Source organism: Schistocerca nitens, chromosome 2 (genome assembly GCF_023898315.1).
Source record: "Schistocerca nitens isolate TAMUIC-IGC-003100 chromosome 2, iqSchNite1.1, whole genome shotgun sequence".
NCBI classification, from domain to species: Eukaryota; Metazoa; Arthropoda; class Insecta; order Orthoptera; family Acrididae; genus Schistocerca; species Schistocerca nitens.
Genome location: NC_064615.1, coordinates 413,480,149 through 413,492,386, shown reverse-complemented (window position 1 = coordinate 413,492,386; position 12,238 = coordinate 413,480,149). Strand labels below are relative to the sequence as shown.

At 45.8% G+C, this 12,238-nt stretch overlaps 1 non-coding gene across 1 annotated transcript; it reads right to left on the bottom strand.

Moving 5' to 3' along the window:
• Positions 1 to 640: 640 nt before the first annotated feature.
• On the bottom strand, positions 641 to 712 carry Trnat-ggu (transfer RNA threonine (anticodon GGU)). Its single transcript has one exon. It is a non-coding gene; the product is annotated as a tRNA-Thr (tRNA).
• Between the last annotated feature and the right edge of the window lie 11,526 nt (positions 713 to 12,238).

Here is a 12,238-nt window from a genome sequence, read left to right as displayed (position 1 = left end):
GCAATATTACAGGTATCATGGTTGTCACAGTAGGAACATGGACTATTTCAGCTGGAATTACGTTACAAACAAACCAATGTAGTGATACCATAGTGTATTTCTGGATCACAACGCTCAGCATTAAAGTTTCGGCAACATACATTTGTTTTGAGCACAATACCATAGCCGAAGAAAATTGTTTTTAAGAAAACGTAAACCAATATATTAATCACAAACGTGTAGAGAGTTTGTACTACAGTACATAATGGCGAGACAGAAGAACATGCGCAAGCTACCACTGTGAGATACGTTTTCACAAATAGATTTACATTTCTTTATTTGGGTTTGTTGTACATGCCATGCGGTCTTCCCCTGATGATTAATAAATACGTGCAAGGGTGTACAGAGAACTTAATTCCTGATAACACATCGTACTAAGACACAAAGTAATAGGAAGAAAAGGAACAGAATAGGACAAATTAATTTGTTCTGAAGTGACAAAGGACGATGCAGAAGCCCTCCTTGTGACTAGACATTGAATAACAAGAACAGGTTTCGCTCTCTTACAAATTCAGATGAGGCTGAAGGGTTTCAGAGACCTTTCCAAATCGCAAACATCCATGATGTATTCACGTAGTCTGAATAGACTAACGAAAATTTGTACCAACTCCAGGATTCGAACCTGGGTTTCCTGCTCACCAGGCAAATGCGCTAACCACTACGCCACCCTGGCACAGTGGCTTTGTGCAGCTGCACAGAATACTCTTGTACGTCTCCCCCCATACCCATATTCGTAATCACACCTCAGCCAGCTTGGACTGTCCCTACATCTACATGACTACTCTGCAATTCACATTTAAGTGCTTGGCAGAGGGTTCATCGAACCACAATCATACTATCTCTCTACCATTACACTCCCGAACAGCGCGCGGGAAAAACGAACACCTAAACCTTTCTGTTTGGGCTCTGATTTCTCTTATTTTATTTTTACGATCATTCCTACCTATGTAGGTTGGGCTCAACAAAATATTTTCGCATTCGGAAGAGAAAGTTGGTGACTGAAATTTCGTAAATAGATCTCGCCGCGACGAAAAACGTCTTTGCTTTAATGACTTCCATCCCAATTCGCGTATCATATCTGCCACTCTCTCTCCCCTATTACGTGATAGTACAAAACGAGCTGCCTTTTTTTTTTTTTTTTTTTTGCACCCTTTCGATGTCCTCCGTCAATCCCACCTGGTAAGGATCCCACACCGCTCAGCAATATTCTAACAGAGGACGAACGAGTGTAGTGTAAGCTGTCTCTTTAGTGGACTTGGTGCATCTTCTAAGTGTCCTGCCAATGAAACGCAACCTTTGACTCGCCTTCCCCACAATATTATCTATGTGGTTTTTACAACTGAAGTTGTTCGTAATTTTAACACCCAGGTACTTAGTTGAATTGAAAGCCTTGATAATAGTACTATTTATCGAGTAATCGAATCCCAACGGATTTCTTTTGGAACTCATGTGGATCACCTCACACTTTTCGTTATTTAGCGTCAACTGCCACCTGCCACACCATACAGCAATCTTTTCTAAATCGCTTTGCAACTGATACTGGTCTTCGGATGACCTTACTAGACGGTAAATTACAGCATCGTCTGCGAACAACCTAAGAGAACTGCTCAGATTGTCACCCAGGTCATTTATATAGATCAGGAACAGCAGAGGTCCCAGGACGCTTCCCTGGGGAACACCTGATATCACTTCAGTCTATTACCACGAACTGCGACCTTCCTACCAGGAAATCACGAATCCAGTCGCACAACTGAGACGATACCCCATAGGCCCGCAGCTTGATTAGAAGTCGCTTGTGAGGAACGGTGTCAAAAGCTTTCCGGAAATCTAGAAATACGGAATCAACTTGAGATCCCCTGTCGATAGCGGCCATTACTTCGTGCGAATAAAGAGCTAGCTGCGTTGCACAAGAACGATGTTTTCTGAAACCATGCTGATTACGTATCAATAGATCGTTCCCTTCGACGTGATTCATAATGTTTGAGTACAGTATATGCTCCAAACCCCTACTGCAAACCGACGTCAATGATATAGGTCTGTAGTTCGATGGATTACTCCTACTACCCTTCTTAAACACTGGTGCGACCTGCGCAATTTTCCAATCTGTAGGTACAGATCTATCGGTGAGCGAGCGGTTGTATATGTTTGCTAAGTAGGGAGCTATTGTATCAGCGTAATCTGAAATGAACCTAATCGGTATACAATCTGGACCTGAAGACTTGCCCGTATCAAGCGATTTGAGTTGCTTCGCAACCCCTAAGGTATCTACTTCTAAGAAACTCATGCTAGCAGCTGTTCGTGTTTCAAATTCTGGAATATTCCATTCGTCTTCCCTGGTGAAGGAATTTCGGAAAACTGCGTTCAATAACTCCGCTTTAGCGGCACAGTCGTCGGTAACAGTACCATCGGCACTGCGCAGCGAAGGTATTGACTGCGTCTTGCCGCTTGTGTACTTTACATACGACCAGAATTTCTTCGGATTTTCTACCGAATTTCGAGACAATGTTTCGTTGTGGAACCTATTAAAGGCATCTCGCATTGAAGTCCGTGCCAAATTTCGCGCGTCTGTAAATTTTAGCCAATCTTCGGGATTTCGCGTTCTTCTGAACTTCGCGTGCTTTCTCCGTTGCCTCTGCAACAGCATTCGGACCTGTTTTGTGTATCACTGGGGATCAGTTCCATCTCTTACCAATTTATGAGGTATGAATCTCTCAATTGCTGTTGCTACTATATCTTTGAATTTGAGCCACATCTCGTCTACATTTGCATAGTCAGTTCGGAAGGAATGGAGATTGTCTCTTAGGAAGGCTTCTGGTGACACTTTATCCGCTTTTTTAAATAAAATTATTTTGCGTTTGTTTCTGGTGGATTTGGAAGAAACGGTATTGAGCCTAGCTACAACGACCTTGTGATCACTAATCCCTGTATCAGTCATGATGCTCTCTATCAGCTCTGGTGAGTTCAAAGGGACTGTTAGTTTAGGAGGAGTACCATGTTCGCTGAGGCGTGACTGGGAACCTGGACTGACGAAGGAGGTGTGCTAGGGTAATCGGTGCAGCTATGCAAAGCCGTTGTCAGAGGGTGGTATTGTGGTCAGCGCATCTGCCTACTGAGTACGAGACCTTGGTTCGAATCCCGGCGTTGGTACAAACTTTCATTTGTCACTTCATTGTATATATATACATCTTACAAATTTCACGATGATTATTTAAATTATTGAACTTTCTGAAACTAGGCTAGATAGCGTGGAATTCGATATTTCAATTTGCTTTGACTCTTCCATATGCTGACTGGGAGTTCCGTACATCCATAAGTGGAGATGACTGGGGAAATACTGATGAAGGAAGTGCGTCCTTTTGCTGTGCATCACAAATCCAGTCCGTAAATCCTGAGTTTCTGGAGGCAACAGACAGTAATGCTGCCAGTCTTACCAATTTTCTTTCCATGCTTCATGTGCTCCGGCTTTAAGTTCGGGAATGTAGTGGGATGTACTGAAATCTAGGTTAAGCAAGTACTTGTTGTGCGTTGAGTCTTTGGCGAGTTTCTTTTCATCTGCATACCCATCAGTTGTTGAGAAATACACACAAACACTACAACTTTAATTATAAAGTGATGTACGAACTCCCAAATAAAAGTCATGCTAATATCATTTAGTTGTGGATGATAAGCTACCAATATCCTATAATGTACAGAGGGTCCTGCATAAACCTACACTGTAAAAAAATAAAGATAATGACAACAACAAACAAAACTGTTTTACTCCTAAATTTCGTAGAACAATTATCACTTAAAAATTGTTCGCTTTTAACTTCAAAAATTACTTTCCCGATTAAGACCAAGATGAAACAGGAGGAGAAAGAGGATACTTGAAGTAGTACTATAAAGGATACATCTGCTACAGGAAGAAAGTGTGAAAATTTTGTTTCAGCAAAGGTTAAATGTAAGACTGAATATAGTGGAGGAGGACTTGGAATGCTAATAAGCTATACTGTTTTCTGAAACAGTCAGTTAAGGAAGCAGGGGAGGAGGCTTTAGGAAGGGAAAGGGAGAGAAAAGTAAGAATTGAGTGGATGACCACAGAGTTGTTGGAGGTGGTTGAGAAAAAGAAGAAACTGTATCACACATCCCTGGGAGTAAAGAGGACTGGAGTAGGTACAAGGTACATAAAACGTGGGTTACGAAATTAACAACAAAGTGTAAGAAAGAAGAGTGGGAAAGACTACGTGGGGAAACAGAGTATTCGCTTGAATATAGAAGCTCGCTAGAGGCATGGAGGATGATAAGGAAGATGAAAATGGCTAGCAGTCCCGCACCGACAATACAGTCTATATCAATTGAACAGTGTAAAAAGCACTTCGAAGAACTTTGGTAGAAAATAGACCACGTGATAGAAGTCTCTAAAAAGCAGTACGTTAGCTATTATAGAGCCTATGCTGGAGGAAGAGGTAAAAGAGATGCTGAAAAAAGCAAGAAATGGAAATTCAAGTGGACAGGGAGACGTTGTGATGGAATTGTGGAAATACGGGTACCCTCAAATGGTGAGACTTGTATGTATACTGTTCAGTCAGGTAGTGGAGTGAGAGGAAATATCAAGATATCTTGTACGGATCATATTTTTAGCCTTAGATAAATAAATGAGGAGGTATTTGTGGATTGTGGGAAACGATGGGGTATATAGGTGTAGAAACACAACAGATATCCCTATTTCAAATAATATACTCTCAGTCATACGCATCAGTTAAAGTAGGGAGAAAGTTGAGTGAGACATTGCAAAAATTGAAAGGACTTAGACAGGGCTGCAGTATGTCGCCGACACTGAAATATATTACAGTATGTATTGGAACAATGAAATCAGTCATGTGGATGTATGGAAGTTCCCTTCTAGCATGGTGCTACCTACTCATTATCATTTGCCGCTGATCAGGTACTGATACCACAAAGTAGAAAAGATGTCAAATATGTGATGAAGAAGTTAATACAAGCATATGAACCAGGCGGGCTTAGAGTAAATATGAGCAAAACACTATATCTAGTAATGGGAGAAGATGGAAGGGATACAGTACCACCCAAGGAACTATTACAGCTGTAGAGCAGTTTAAATACTTAGGATCGCCTATCCATTCCTCGAGAAGCTGTGAAGCAGATATGGAATGCACAATCCAGCAGGCAACAGAAGCAATTAAAATGTTAAATGAAATTCTGTGGAGCCAGGCAATATCGAAAGAAACAAAGAAGAGGACTGTGCAAACAGTAGTTGACAGTATACCAACATGTGGTGCAAAAAAATGGACGTTGGGGGAGCATCTGCCAAGGGGCGTCAGTGTGGGGGATCGAACGCGGGGATGCGAGGGCCGTCGAGCACGTCCCACATGTCCTCCGATCGGCCCCAGGTACTGCCTGCACTGAGGTTGACCCCTCACCTGTGGTCGAGTGGGATATCATTCCAAAATCTGGCAGGCAGCAAAAAACTTTCCGAGGGACCGATCGTAGGGCTTCCGCGGTTCGTTTGACGAACAGGTTTCGGTCGTTATCTGTGGCTGACGATGTATCTGAGCCGGATGCAGTCGTCCACACTGTTTCAGAGGAAGCTTCTCGGCCCGCAAGGTCTGGGCATTCACAGAGGTTGGGTTTTCTGGTAGTTGGGAGCTCCAACGTTAGGCGCGTAATGGGACCCCTTAGGAACATGGCCGCCAAGGAGGGGAAGGAAGCCAGTGTGCACTCCGTGTGCATTCTGGGGGGAGTCATTCAGTATGTGGAAAGGGTGCTTCTGGATGCCATAAGGAGTACAGGGTGCAGCCAGCTGCAGGTGGTGGCTCATGTCGGTACCAATGACGTGTGTCGCTTTGGATCGGAGCAGATTCTGTCTGGTTTCGGGTGGTTAGCGGAAATGGTAAATACTGCCAGTTTTGCTTCAGATATTAAGACGGAGTTCATCATCTGCAGCATCGTCGATAGAACCGACTGTGGTCCTCTGGTGCAGAGCTGAGTGGAGTGTCTGAATCAGAGGCTCAGGCGGTTCTGTGACCGTGCCCCCAGGGGCTCAGCATTCATTTGCTGGGTACGGGCTTGGCGACCCCGGGGTTCCTGAGCTGGGGACTGGTAAGCGCCGCCAGTCCCCTGTCACCGTAAGCTCTGAGCATACTTCAGCGACCACCGTGCGGCGCGGCGGTGGAACGTTGTGTGTATCAGGGAATGGGGGTCTTGGCTTGACCGGCCGGATATAGTCTGTCGGTAAACTGATGAGCGAGCGAGCGAGTCCCCACTCTGCCAACCCAGCTACGTCCCAGGGCGCTTCTACAGGCTGTTTCACAACGTAGTACCGGCCCTGCCGTGGCGCGCGCTTTAAATCTGAGGCGACGTCGTGTACAGATACATCTCGGGTGCGTTCATTTTTAGACAAATGTATTAACATCATAAGGAATACAAAAAACGATACCTTCATCCGAAACACAACGTAATAGAGTAAATATTATTAACATAAGAACGTACGTCAGAATTCTACTACAAACATAGAACCGAATGCCTGTTCATTTGAATGTATGTTCCTCTATTGCTATTCGTAAATCGAACCCCATATAATGCAATCAGCCTGTAGAATTTAAGGCTTGTTCTCACTTTGTCTTTCTACTAAAAGGCAGAAGTTTTCTTTGAAGGACTGCATTGAAACTTAACATTTCTTGCAACACGAAGAGTGTTTAAAAAGTAAGCAGAAATTTATACTTTTGTGTGTAGTATTAGTTCGATTTGCACTACTTTTTTGTCACTGTCTTTTTAAACATGCCTCAAAAGTATGTGTAGAATGTTATGCATATTGGATATTTACTCTGTGGTCAGCTGTCAGAAAGGTTACATGTGTTTTGGTAGCATAAACGATTATTTGTTTTGTATAAAAATAAATGAGAGAATCTGTATTAAATTTTGTTATAAGAATGGAATAAAGTGTATGAAATTTTTAGAAATGGTAAATATTGCTTTTGGTGAGCCTGTTATGAGTAAACCAAGGGCAGACAAGTGGTATAAACATTTCAAAGCAGGCCTTAAAGAACAGCGGTTTTACAAGCATGGATGAGATTAAAAATGCTCAGTTAAGAGACGTATAAACTGAGCCCAACAAACAGCTCCTAAAGTGTTTCGGGAATTGGAAAAAGCACTGGCATAAGTGTATTGTATGTATTGGGGAATATTTTGAAGAGGATAACACCGCTGTAGATTAACAAATAAAGTTCTTACCAAAAAATAAAAATGAATATGTGAACGCACCTCGAATGTCAATGTTTTTGCTTAGAAGTCCGGAATCGCTATACATGTTTCGAAGGAAATTTCAGCAGTGTTCTAGCTATTGCGCACACGTTTTAAGTAATATGTCTTAGAATCAGGTGAATAGTGACTGAGATACAGATTTAGTGTTCCATAAGCATCAAAGTTTTTACGTGATTTTGAAACTGTCTATAACGATGGGTTTCCTCCCAAAATTATTAGTTTTCTTCGTGGCGATTCCAGCAAACCATGCGGCTTATTTTTCCGTTCCTTACTTATGTGTCCTATTGGGTGAGGCTGACGTTTGCATAGATTGCACCCCCTTCATTGGGACTGGTAATATTAGCCAACAATTCTTTTTGGGCCGCCTCTATAATACATGCTGTACTAACACTAGAGACGATCGAACGCTCGTTACTCCGCAAATACCTCCACTTCTTCGTATTCTGCATATTTTCTTGCAGTGCTAGACGGTTATCCATCACTTCCGGATATCGAAGTACATCAGTAAGTATACAAAGTTAACTCACTAACACTGGCAACTAAGATCATATGAACAGAAACGACGTATATCACTGCACGCCGATCTACACCGCTAGACCGATAACAGGTAACAAATTTTGGGTGCCCCTGTAGGCCGGTGACAGCGTTCTTCCGCGAAAGGCCACTTCCCCCACCAAAAGCGCTGCTCGCTCTTGAGTTTACAGACAGACTATAGCGAGGATGGACTAAACCTCTATAAACAACCCCTCAATCTCAAGGTGTGCTGCGCGCTGATGAGATGCATGGCTGTTGAGGTGGAACAGTCGTTAGCGGGCAACCTCTGGGGAACCTGTCGCACCTCAGTTGTATAAGGCTTACCTAGGCACGCGGGGCTCTGTCTAGGTGGACTTGTAGTTCCCTAGCTGCTCGTGGGACCGAGATGGAACCCTCGAACTTTTCTTCTCCTCCTCCCAGCGGAAAGGGTGGGCCGCTAGTAGGTTCTAACACCCAATCTAACAAGAGGGCTCGTGTAGCCAGTCCTCCTGATTCAGGTAGTAGTAACAGAACGCACGCTGCTTCGCAGAATGTGAAAAGATGGGAGTTTTGAAAAAGTTTCACCATTTTATATACAGAAGGGCTTAGAAGGTATTGCTGGCACGTTAAAGTCTGTAAAGCGCTTGCGAAATGGCACCTCGCTGGTTGAAACATCTAGCTTCCAGCAAGTCCAGAACCTTCAGAAGGCACAATTCCTTGGGGAGTTTGCGATAGAGACTGAATTTCACAACACCTTGAACTACAGCAAGGGTGTTGTGACTTGCAGAGATCTCGTTGACATTCCCCAAGACGAACTGAGGTCTGAATGGTCCCGGGAAGGAATTGTCGACCTGCAACACCTTATGAAACGGGTGGATGGTGCTCTCATCAAATCTGACTCGTTTATCCTTACGTTTAACAGCACCAAATTGCCAGAGCATGTGAAGGCAGGTTTCCTACGTCTCAGTGTATGGCCTTATTACCCCAACCCCATGCGGTGTTTTAAATGCCAATGCTTTGGACACACTACTCTCGGCTGTAAAGGGGAAATGTTGTAAAGCCGCCCATGAGGGAGTTGGTTGCTCCTCTCCTCCCAAGTGTGTCAACTGCTCTGGGGATCACCCTGTGTGGAGTAGGGAATGTAGAGTTTTCCTTGATGAACGGAAGATCCAGGAACTTAAAACACTAAACGCATCCCGTACGGTGAGGCAAAGAAAATTTACAAGTCCCTGCAGCCGCCCACGTTCGCTGCTTCCTTTTCTTCCGTTCTGAAACAGCCAGTCTTGAAGACCGATGCCGCTACACAAACGGAGGTTGCTACTATCAGCACTAGCACCTGCGTTTGTCAATGTACGTGTGCTGCTGCTGTTCCTGTGAAGCCTGCTGCTCCCCCCACCCCCACCCCCACCCCCCCGGCCTTCTGACCAGGCCGTGATAGCTGACACCATGGAACTTCCTGCCCCTTCCCGGGTCCAGTCTTGTGCACTGCCCAGTGCTGCTACACCCCCTACTGCTTCTGAGGTTTTGGCTCCAATGCCACCTCAGGCCAGAAAATCGAAGCCAAAGCCAAAGTTGAAGACTCGCCCGCTAAAGGAGACTGAAGTGATACAGTCTGCTGATGTTGATGTCATTCTCTCTGACGTCTCTCTCGACTCCTCTTCAGAGGCGATGGAGATTGATGTCAGATTGGGGCAATCATCTCGCCCCAAAACTGAGCCTCCACCTGTTGTGGGCTCTCCTCCTCGACAGAAAGTGAGAATGAAGGTACTCCCACCCTGATAGATGGCTCCCATTATACAGTGGAACATGAATGGTTTCCGGGCACATGTGGAGGAACTTAAACTCCTAGCACGGCAACGTCCCCTGTGCTTGTGTTTACAGGAAACGCATTTCAAACCTTCTGATGCTCCTGTACTAAGGGGCTATACGTTATATCGCAAAGATGACCTGACTGGAGAAAGGGCCAAAGGTGGAGTCGCCGTGTTTGTCAATAATGACCACCACTCATCTGCTCTCCCCCTGGATACTGAGCTGCAGGCAGTTGCAGTTGAAATTCATTCACGTCGGAGGCTTACCGTTTGCTCCCTTTATTTACCCCCTCTGGATGCAGTGAACTTAGATGCTCTCACAGATCTTATCGACCAACTCCCCTGCCCATTTCTCCTCCTAGGAGACTTCAATGCCCATCATGTCCTGTGGGGCTCCACTTCTCGAATTTTGGAGAGCCTCCAAACATCTCAAGTGTTGTGCATCCTCAACACAGGTACTCCGACTCATTTCTCTACTGCTACTGGGTCATTCTCAGCCATTGACCTATCTTTCTGCTCTCCAACCCTCACCGACTCTGTTCACTGGGAGGTCATTGACGACCTTCATTCCAGCGGTCACTTCCCCATCCGCATTCATCTCCTGGATGGTGTATTGCTGGAGCAGAGGCCGCCATCGTGGATGATTGGCAGAGCAAACTGGCCACTGTTCACTCGGTTGGCTATCTTTGAACGCCACAACAGCGTACAGAAATGGGTGGATCACATCACACTTGTGATCCATCATGCTGCTGACCTGTCCATACCACGGTCTTCTGGCCCTCTTAAGCGGCGCCTTGTGCCTTGGTGGACAGAAGAGTGCCGTTCAGCCATCCGGGACAGGCGTGCGGCTCTTCGACGATTTAAATGCCGCCCAACAGCGGCCAATCTTACCGCCTTTCGAATCGCGAGAGCCTGGGCACGCTGTGTCATTAAAGAGAGCAAGAAAAGGTCATGGCAGGAGTTCCTGGACTCCATCAACCGTTCCACTTGTTCCACAAAAGTATGGGAAGCCATACGGAGGATTTCCGGTAAACGCAGCCGTTTACCAATAGCTGCAGTCCTGAACCAGGGATACTTCCAAACGACACCCAGAGCCATTGCTCAGACGCTGGCAGAGCATTTTGCACAAAGTACTGCCACTGCAACCCAGGATCCAGCGTTTCGTCGCTACCGTGCGACTGTCGAAAGAGCGAACTTGGACTTTCGGTCGAACAGTTCTGAGGCCTACAACTCCCCTTTCTGCATGTGGGAACTTGAATCGGCACTTAATGAGACTTCTGACACTGCACCAGGTTACGACCGCATCCGGTACTCCATGCTGCGACATCTGCCAGCGGCGTCAAAGGAAATCCTCCTTGAATATTTTAATCTCATATGGCAGACAGGAGTGTTCCCTACCTCGTGGAGGGAGGCAATCCTTATCCCTCTCCTCAAACCAGGAAAGGACCGCACATGTCCCAGTAGTTATCGTAGTATCGCCTTCACAAGCTGTGTCGGAAAGACCCTGGAACGGATGGTTAACCGTCGTCTGGTCTGGCTGTTAGAGACCAGACAGCTCCTTAGCCGCTTTCAGTGTGGATTCCGAAAATTTCGGTCCACGGTCGACAACCTGACCGTCCTGGAGGCGGCTATTCAGCAGGCTTTCCTCCGTCAGCATCACTGTATCGGTATCTTCTTTGATATCAGTAAGGCATATGATACTACTTGGAGACACTGTATTCTTGCATAACTGCATCAATGGGGCTTTCGTGGCCGCCTCCCCATTTTCATTCGGTCTTTCCTGTCTCAGCGGTTTTTTCGGATCCGCGTTGGTAACACACTGTCTGATCGCTTTGAGCAAGAGAACGGTGTCCGCCAGGGCAGTGTTTTAAGCGTTACCCTCTTTGCCATAGCCATCAACAGTATAACGTCTACAGTGAGGAGTCCAGTACAGTGCTCCTTGTTTGTGGACGACTTTGCTGTTTTCTGTTCCTCCTCCAGTGTTGCAACCGTGAGAAGTCAGTTGCAGCTAACAGTGCGGCGGTTAGAGGAGTGGGCTGCAAAGACGGGTTTTCGGTTTTCTGCCGATAAGTGTGTTTGTGTTTATTTCAATCTTTCTCGTCGTCTTTTTACTTTGCCTGCCTTGCATATGGGGGATACTGTCCTACATTTTAGAGACACAATGCGTTTTCTGGGCCAAATTTTTGACTCCAGGTTGTCATGGCTGCCACACCTACGTGAGTTGAAAGCCAGAACGCTGAAGGCACTGAACATCCTCAAGTGCCTCAGCCACAGGTCTTGGGGAGCGGACAGGGCGCGCCTCCTTCAGTTTTATCGAGCTTTCGTGCGTTCACGGCTAGACTATGGGTGCACAGTATATGGGTCAGCAAGGCCGTCTTATTTGCAGATCCTTGACGCTGTTCACCATGCTGGGATTGGACTGGCCACGGGTGCTTATCGGACCAGTCCCGTACCCAGCCTCTGTGCTGAGGCTGGCGAACCGCCACTTACCATGTGGCGGCAGCTCCTGCTGGTGCGCCAGGCTTGTTAGTTTCTTGCAGCTCCCAGCTCGCCTGCTCACCATCTTGTTGCCCATCCACCTCTGGACCATTGTACGATACATTGTTGAGGAGATACGT